The sequence below is a fragment of the Dromaius novaehollandiae genome, chromosome 9 (assembly GCF_036370855.1).
Source record: "Dromaius novaehollandiae isolate bDroNov1 chromosome 9, bDroNov1.hap1, whole genome shotgun sequence".
Classification (NCBI taxonomy): Eukaryota; Metazoa; Chordata; class Aves; order Casuariiformes; family Dromaiidae; genus Dromaius; species Dromaius novaehollandiae.
In genome coordinates, this window is record NC_088106.1 from 9,923,454 (window position 1) to 9,933,443 (window position 9,990).

General features: G+C 39.3%; 1 long non-coding RNA gene across 2 annotated transcripts; it reads right to left on the minus strand.

Moving 5' to 3' along the window:
* Window positions 1-662: 662 nt before the first annotated feature.
* Window positions 663-9,988, minus strand: LOC135329158 (uncharacterized). 2 transcript variants are annotated; one of them, XR_010390458.1, is made up of 4 exons: window positions 9,808-9,988; window positions 8,952-9,000; window positions 4,419-4,553; window positions 663-911 (listed from the first exon to the last, which is right to left on the minus strand). It is a non-coding gene; the product is annotated as an uncharacterized LOC135329158 (long non-coding RNA). The 2 variants fall into 2 exon arrangements; XR_010390459.1 differs by lacking the exon at window positions 663-911 and adding an exon at window positions 1,341-2,561.
* Between the last annotated feature and the right edge of the window lie 2 nt (window positions 9,989-9,990).

Sequence of the window (9,990 nt, forward strand, 5' to 3'; positions counted from 1 at the left end):
GGTGCACTTTCTCAGAGATGGAATAAGAATAGCTGAGGAAGTAAATGAACTCAGTTAGCTGCTCAAACCACTTAGCTATTATGCAAGAGTTGGATGGGAATGGCTCTACCATGACAACTGAGTTTTGTGCTGAACTCCTACAGAAAACATATTGGATATTATTTGAACTCTGCCCCACTTCAAACCTGAAATGAAACAGATGTCTAAGTGCTCAGCAGCTGCAACTAGGATATTTCTCTACTTGGCTGCTCTAATTCAATCAGTTAAAACTTTCTGGAGTGAAATCTAGCACTCTTTGAAATTTAGATGCCTTCAAGTGTAGGTGTCCTTGAAGAACACGACAGGCAGTCTTTACAAGCCCAGCCTGTTTGCACAATAAAAGAAAGAAACTTTACCATCACCAATGATAACACATTCCAACTTTACATCCAGGTCCTTCAAGAGTAAACAAACTAACAAAGATAGGAAGAATCAGCATATTAAGCAAATTGAGTTGCACACTGTACACTTTTTCACCAAAGAAATCCTTTTACCAAATGTGATCTTTTAACTGCAAGAGAAGGAAGAATCTGACCTGATACATGTACAGATAAGTATATGTGCTACATCATCAAATAATGAAGTTGACGTAAAAGTAACAAATCAGAACATTTGCTCTGAAATGGTGAAATTTCTTTATGGACACAGTAACACTCACTCCCTTCATTTTCAGGGTGTGGCAAAGGCATGACATTCCTACACCTTTGCTGTTGTCTTCAGAAACAGACTACTGTTGTTAAGCATAAATTAGTCTCATGCTCTTTTGCTGTTGTAGACTGGAGATTTGACTGAATCTTGTTCAGCTCCACAATTTGAAGCAGGGTGTCAACGGCGAAGATGAATATCTTCGCTCATTCTTCTTCCACTTGTTCCTAAACAGAGTAAGTGTTAGTTCTATAAAGAATCTCCATCTAACTGGCAGAAAATGTGACTAGATCAGATGCAGGGCCCCCGACTGCCCTGATGAGCAGGGTGGTGAACCAAAATTTAAGATGACCCAAGTTAAATTCTCAGATCTGCTACTGGCTTTTGGATGGGTTCTCACAAAAATATTTGTTCATCTGTGCAATGTGAGTAAAGATACTAACTCCTTTAGAAAGTGCTTTCAGTGGTATCACTGAAAAGCTTTATATAAGAAATGGCTTGTTTATTATCTTCAATATCTACTATGCCCCTGCAATCAGGAAGAAGGCAGTACACTTGGACCCTGACAATTTTCACAGAAGGCTGAACGAGCCATTGCTAATGACTGAATTTTATGACAAAGCAAGTAATGAACAGAAAGGACATACAAAAGATGATAATGCTCCATTAGATGTACTTTATTTATTTGCTGAACACAACTCATTTTTAATTATTTACAACTCTAGCAACATCACAGTAGCAAATGTTCTGCTGAGTTGTAACTTACACAAATATCTTGGTCTGAGCAAAGTGAAACCTCAATATAACATTACCTTTGCTATTGCATCTTTCCTGACAAGAAGACAGAAAGCACTGTTTTGTGGTTATAAACCACAGAAGACAAAGTTCACCAATATGCAGGTGGCTGAGGCATGCTCTGTGCTTCCAATAAATCCTCTTTTGGATGGACCAAATCCAAACTTCCCACTTTTTCCACAATTAACCTTTGCAGAAATTTAGTCCCAACTGCAACAGTCTTCCACTCATTACTGCAGTCTGAAAAAAATCTTTATCTTCAGTGTCCCCAAACTTGCCTTTTTAATAACAAATGCATTCTGTCATGGACATATTTTCTATGAAATATTATTAGGTATAAGACCAAAAAGTATTTTTATATATATAAAACTTCCTGTGTTTACAAAAAGTGTGTCTTAAAAACATCATTTTTGTTAATCATAGCTTTTTCCTCAGCATGTGAGATTGACTCATATGACTGTGCTGTGCAACAAATGGGGACAAATCCGGTCAGTGAATGGGAAGAAGGGGAAGGCACTGGTACAGAGCTACCGCCAGGGAACATGGTGTCTAATGGAGGCAACATGACAGAACCTTTTACCCATTTCATGATATTATTTGTCAGCCAAGCTGCTGAGTTTAACATACATAGCACCTGACAGAAAACTGGGTTGTCAGCCCTTAAATATTCCTTTCCATACACTTATAAAATTTGTTGAAATTGGCCAATACATTAAAAAAAGACTAGATATAGAAATAATCAGATAAACTTAGCTCCCCCACCTACCCAAAAATCAGAAATTTCTATTGATTTTATTTGAAAGGGCTCATCCCAGGAAATGATCAGCTCCCTCAGGTCAATGGGAGTTCAATCTTCAGCATTTTCCAGGACCAGATCTTTAAATACTTGAAGTGCATCATGTTGCTGAATCAAGCCACTTTAACATGTCTGTAGTGTTAATTGTTGTAAAAGACAATCATACACGGTCTTCTCCATGCCTCTGAAGTTCTGTCCTTCCTCTTATGCTTGCCCACTCTGACCCGATTTTTATTTGGAGAAAATTAGCTCACATAATATCACGCGTTTCAGCAGGCCCAGTGTGCTATTTTCCAGAGGGTTACAGAAAATGAAAAAATCTATCAGAACATACTACTATTTCTATAAAGGCCCTTACGCTGCTGTGTCATGTAAACATCAAAACAGGATGATTGATGATTTTCATTTCCTGAGCCATGAATATGATTCAGCACAATTCACTGTTGAGTAAGCAACGTAACATCTTTTCTCCTTCTCTGTCCTTCTAGAGGACATATGTGTGCCTTGTCAGATTATTCCAAACCCATTATTAGTGTCCCCACACTTCCCCATTAGACATATTGCAGCTGGACTAGCTGATGTCAAGGATATCCGTGCTGAAAAATAACAGCATTCTACAGTAGCAGAAACTACTGGCTTTCAATGTTCTCTTGGTTTCCCACATTTGGCTTCAACTGGGAATATTATTACAGTGAAACAGAGAGATAGAACTAAAGAAAATCAAGTAATAACACTGGGAAAATGCAAACACCTGAATACTCACACATCACTTTTAGCATCCCTTACTATTGAGTTTTAATGAAATTCACAGGCAAAGTCTGTCCTTTAAACACTGAAGCATCCAAACCAGGCAATTCATTACTCTCACTGTATCTTTTCTTCCAGTTCCACCATTTGTAGTCTAGCACTTTTGCCACTCAGATCAGGCCCTGCTGACCCCATAAACTATGTGCCAAAATCTTTCAATAGCTGACGACCACATAAGCAGGGCAACGCTGGGGAAGGAAAACTCTGGAGTAGTTCAGACAGGAGAAGACAGTGGCTGTCTGCAAGTCCAATCATTCCAGCAGAAAATACGGCAAGACCATAAGGCCATCAGTGATGCTGGCATCTGCAGTCTCTGCTGACTCACTCTCTTTCAGAGCTGGTAGTTCAGCTCTGAACCTCTAACCATTAGCCACCCTGTCAAACCAACTGCATTTCTGGCCACATGATATAGCCTTCGCATTTGTACAGCACTTGAACTTCTAGTAAATAACACGCATCTCCAGTGCGTAGTACAGGTTACTCCTGTGCTTGCACCAGTGGGCATAAAGCAGTAGCACAGACTGTAAGAAACTGTGTTTAAAACTTTGTTTAAGGCAGATCTAAATGACCCACTGCAAAAAAGCATCTACTGCGCAATACAACTTACAAAGCCTAGTTTCCTACAGTTGTGTGTTTCGTGTTTGGATCCTTCCGTGTGTCTCAGAAAGCACAATCTCTGATCATAGCTGTTACTAGAATTGAGCTAATCATATAGTCTGTACTCTACATGGATTATCTGTTGTCAACTAATATAATACAGCTTATGCTGCAGCCCTATCCTCTGTGGAAACACTGTCTCTCCCCTCCCGATAGCCTGTTTTCATGAAACTTCTAACAACTCAGCACCTTTGAGAGAACTCTAGCTCTCTGTCATATTTGGTTACAAATGACAATAGGTTCAAAAAAGTCAGTAGGGTAGAGACCTCACTAATACAAAAAAGTAACATAAACCCAGTTTCCCAAAAATGCTACTTTAAAAATACCTGACACTTGCCTACATTAGTTCTCCCCAACCATGAGCATCCCTAGACTCACTTTGCTATCTCTAGTTTCCATGACTGTTAACAGAAAATAAGTATCATGAGTGATGATAAAGCTCTTTTTCCCCCTAAAATTCTTCTGTAGTTGAAAGGTTCAAAAAATGAATAAATACAAAATACCAAGACTGATGTGGGGTGGTGCTTTTATATGCTGCTTATATCCTACTAGAAATAACATTCCTGACCACCCTCCTAGCCAGTATGCCTACACCACAGCTAATTTGCATATAAAAGAACAAATATTGAAGATTATCCACAGGTCTAATGTAACATGTCGGGGCTCAAGGAAAGCTCACCATCTGCAGTTCTTGTCAAGTTCTGCACTATACCACACCTTCTCCTGACAACATTTGGAAACACCGATTCCTCAGTTTCACTTGCAAGGAAGATGTCTTGGGCCTGACATGCCTCTTCGTTACAGTTCTGCTGCACTGAAATAAAAGACACCATACCAGTGTAAAAGTGATGAGAGAGGAGAATCAGACTCCACAATAACTGTCTAAATGGAAAAAAAGGACTAAGAATGCGCATGTGATATAAAATTAGGATTCTCATGATAGTTATTAAAAATGCCATTAACTTATTTGTTCCAGCAATTTCAATGAACAGCATCATATAATGCAAAGATCTTATCTAACACCCCAAAGACTTTTTAAAATGGTGCATATTAATACAGATGTGTGTCAATGCTGTAATGGAGCAGCTGATACTTTTGAACAGCAGGAGCGTGACTCCCCTAGAATACTGATTTTCTGTGAATAAATAAATATTCAGATAGTGCGTGGCAATCCTAAACTTCCCTGTATAAATTGGTGTCTTCTGAAAAAAGCACATCCTCTTCTGCATCAGACTTCTTGCTGCAGTGCAATTGCATAGCTCTGTGTACTCACTTGGGATGACTGGTACAACAAAGTATATACTTGTCATAGTGATGACCTGAATGAATTCAGGAAAAACGTGATAATCTCTTTGCATGCATGCCCATCCAGCAAATACGTTACTCTCTTTCCTCAAGATGAAACTCCATTTAATAATTAAGTTTATAATCATCTCTCTTTTGTGATACAGTAATAAATAAATCTAGAAAATGAAACTAGTATCTTGCTTTTGGAAGCCCAGTAGAAATAATGCTACTCTCGTTTGTATTCTAAACCTGCTACATTGACATTGATCTCCAAAGTCTTTGCCCCCTGCTTTGCTTATGCCCTCTCCTGGCGGTAGAACAAATACCAGCAAACAGACATGGTTACAGCACAACTTCCCCTTCAAAAGACACATTTCCAGATGTCAAGTAAAAACAGCTTTCTGTGGCAGAACAGGCAAAGAACTCAAGCCTAACTTGGTTCCAAAAAGATAATGTTAAAAAGTAGCATAACTGTAAAATCATTGATTAGCATCACAACCCTACTCACAGGACTGTATTATTTCACCCAGTAAAAAAAAAATGCATAAGCAGAAACAGGGACTTAAGGCTCTTCTCTCGGAGAGTCTGCTGGTTAACTGACTCCCCTTTCTGGGTTCCTTACCTCTGGCTACACAGAGCCATAATTCTTAGCTGCATTGTATCACAGTTCAAAACTGCTAGTGAGAAAACACAGCACCCCCCTGGAAAGCTGGGAATAGGAATTTGAACCTTGTGAGGCTGAAGACAGAGCATCTGCCCAAGAAACAAGAGACCTGTGCTCCATGCTACCTGCTCGGCTATTACACTCAAGTCTCCATTCTAGCAACAGGAAAAGCAGGGGATCAAAATGCCCAATATAATGGTAAGGCTCAGTTGATACAAAGATCTACTGTTTATCAACATAAGCTGGCTCCACAGTTGTAGGTGGCTTTGTGCAGTGCTTGTTATGAGACAGAGCGAGCCAGCTCAGGTTTGGCCCAGCTGCCAAGCTAATAAGCCCTGCAAGAATCCAGAGAGACTGCAGAACAAGCACTAAGCCTGAAACAGTAAGTGCTGCCAGATCTGAGCCAAATGAGGTATCCGTACACAAGGGACTCATTTGAGAAGGCGACAGAGCCACACTTAAAGAGGTTCTGGCCAGAGATGACTTAGCCCAGCACATCTATTACCTCAGGATCAGTTCCATGCAACTATTGCTCTACCATCTTCAAACCTAAGCTGGCTCTGTGAGTTCATACTATGTTTGAGCTAAACAAGGAAAGCGGTGCAGAGTCCTCCAAGCTGGTTTCACAGGAACCAGCTCAGGTTCAGAACAATACAGCAGCAATTATGTGGGTTTCTTCCATTCTCCAGAGCATCCTAGCCCCTATTATTCCAACCAGAGTTAGGTGGAACCTCAGCGTGCAAGGCCTTTGGTTTTTTTCTTCTGAAAACTAGTCAGGCTCTCTATCAGTGATGGAAAGTATATTATGTAGTAGTATACTATATATTATATATATTAATGGCAAGAACCATCACCTCTTCCTTCAATCATGTTCTAAAATGACAGTGAGTCAGAGACCTTTTACAAAAGGACAAGTTAGACACGAGCTCCAAAAGAGGACTCTGGGACATATATCCCTATGACTCCTAGCTAGAATCAAAGACAGATTTCAGACATACCTCTTCTCTTCAGCATTTTCCACCACTAAGCCCTAAGCCCAAATATCCTGTGGAGTGATTTTCCTTTTACAAATCCAGTTTTAAGGTGTCTGCCTCTCTTCCATTTTGTAAGAAACAGAACCTGGATTCCTATCTTTGAGCAAGGCACCTAAAGGTCAGGTGTGGTAATGTTGAGGCCCCTTAGTGATATTTAGCATTTAGTTTGTGTTCTAGTTCTTTCTCTCTAAAATAAGGATAATTGTGTATTTATTCTCACAACATCCCTGCAAACAAGTGAAGTATTAAAGTTGAAAAATACCCAAATACTTTAGCAATGAAAGTGAGAAGTTGAGAGATCATACAATGTTATTGAGTGAATGAATATTAATGATTGTTTGGCTTTTTCATCTACAGACGCATTTATAGTTCACACAAACATATAAGACCTCTTCTGAAAATTAGAAAAATAAAACCTTTAACATGCATTTTGCAATCAAAAAACAAGGATGAAGACAGACATTATGAATAACCCACTGTCACTCTGCTGCCACAATCTAAAACATGGCACTGCTGCCTGGGAGATTGACTGGCAGTTGTATGTTGGCAATCCAACAGGGACAAGTGGCTTGCTGAGTAAAAAACAAAAAAAAAAACAACAACAAAAAAATCATTCTGTTCAATTTTGACTTGAAATATATATCATTTTCTACATTGCTTTACATTACCAGAAAGGTTCAAGCACATGCTTGAAACAATTACATCTTAATGAAGTTGAAAAACTCAAAGCAATAATCAGGAAGCTCTAGATTCTCCTGACTACTGCTGATGAAATTAACGTTTGATTACTAGCAAGCATCATCACTTGGTGTTTTGATTCATGACCCACTTCTAAAATGATCATTCTGTTTATTCCTGCATGCCAATTTATGTTAGTGTCTGACTCCAAAGTTATTATACACATTGTCACATACAGTAAATCAGTATTCAGTATTACCATGAAAAGCAAATAGTTTGTATCATACTTCTACCTACAACTACCGCTGAGATGCTATAGCCATTTGTGGCAATAGGGGAACCTAGATAAAATACATGTAACGTTTCTTTCTAGTGTCATTCTATAATCCTCGCTTCTGAGGAAACTAAGCAAAAATATATTTTTTTAAAAAAGAATATTTAGTACACTATAGTCAGCAGTGGCAAAAATCTAGGTTTTATCTACTCTTATGCAAAGATAGGATAACCTGAAGGAATTCGCTGAAATAATCCCAGAAATACATCTGTTTAAGCAAGACCAGACTCTACAGAAAGATGCCTAAAGTCTGTTTCTCTATTGCAGCTATTCACGCTGTTGTAAAGCAAATGCAGTCACTGTAAAATGTTATCAAACCACAGCGATGATGTTCTACGCACTCTTTCCACTGATGTAAATGCCTACAGGAGTGCAAGGCAGCGAGAAGTCAGACCTACACAATTACCACCTAAATATCCTTTCCCAAATCCTTCTGGCTTCTTGAGGGGTACACAGATTTGGTTTTACATCCTTGTGCTCTTCAAATCCTGAGGCTTCCAGATATCAGCATGATCTCCAGTGCGTATTACTTTCCTTGCTGCTAACAGTCCAAGCTGCCGCTAGCAGTCCCCAGTACACTGGCCAAGATCAGTCAAGCACGGGCACACCCTCCCTCCCCACCACACACTGCCATGCGCCTCTTTACTCTGCCACCCGTTTTCTGCTGGCACCACCAAGAATTCTTCTATGTTGAAGAAATACGGGAGAAAAGGAAAGAAGTACAATACTGCCTTTGTTTCTGGCACGCAGATCAATCATCAGTAGCTCCTGTGCAGAGCAAGATCTGGCCCGAAGTGTCAATTATCATATGAATACCATGGACATTACTACAACAATAACCAAAGTACAAGCACAGGCTAAATGAAGATCCTCTGGTATTTTAATTCCAAATTTTCTGAACTGATTTCCCCAACAGCAGTTAATTCCTCCTCCTCAAACAACTCTGCCTTGGATATTAGTGCCACATACTGGAAATCATGATAATACATTAAAAGATTTTATAAGACAAGTTTGAGGTGCACTGACTTTATCTGGTACAGTTAGTGCAAGAGCAAGATTTATATTTTTCTTCCTAACACTGACATCTATGTTTTGCATATTTATGATACTGCAAGTTACGTCAAAACTACAAATTTCTTAATGACATGATAAAATTACAAATTTTGCTCATTAAAGAAACAGAGATTCAACTGTGCGTCAAATTAAATTACTTACCCTTGAGAGCTATTATGTCTAACCATCTCCTGATTCTCTTATAACTGCACTAAAAAAAAAAAAGAAAAAAAACTTGTTGTCCCTTACTGTTGGATTTTAGTATTTGTGTTGCATTTTCATTCAAGAAGAGGCTTAGAGGAAGACTGTTAGTCAGCACCCTACCCTTAACTGCAGCAGGTTGGGAGCTGTAGTAAAACACACACACACACATTTAGCCTGTTTTCCTCCTTCACTAGCATAAAGTTTGCTGAAAGCTGTAACAATCTGTTCTACTCACAACAGCTTTACAAAACCTCTTAAGTACTAGGTGTACTAAATGGAAATTTTATACTTCTCACTTCACTAATTGAAAATGAAATGTTGAATTTGAACAAAACAAGCACTGTAAATAAAGGGCTATAGTGAAGATTCAAGTCCCAACTTTAAAAAAAAAAAAGCTTTGTAAGAAGTACTAAACTACCTATCAAAATAGGACTAAGCAGGTCTCATAGCGCTTTTTTTGCTTAAAGTGAAAATATAAGAAACACACTTTTTCATACTTATAGTCCAATAATTGTTACTGTGATCACTCCTTAGGCTATGCAACACTTAATGTAAATGTAAAGGCCGCTCTATCATGCTGGCTGAACATAATCACACCCTCTGAGTTCAGTACCCTTACTGCAAGACTCAGAAATAAACCATACATCCTATGTGAGTTTGAGAAGATCATCCATGACTATAAAACAGCTCCCCCACACACAAAGACCCCCATCTCCTCCAAAATAACCCACACAGGAATTCAAAAAAGTGCACACCAGGAAGGCTTGTATTTTATTTCTCTACTTTTTAGCTTTTAGTCTTTTCTAACACTAACCTCAGGTCTCTCTATCAACCTCCCAGAGTTCCTAGAACTTTCCAGGGCATCAGCGCGCACTTCGAGCGCGTTTATTCCGCAGCCGAGGAGCCCTCAAGCGCGGGAAGCGCTCACAGAGGGCCCGGCCGCAGCGACCGTTGCGCCCTTCCGCCGCCAGCCCGCTCCCTGCACACCCTCTGCTCC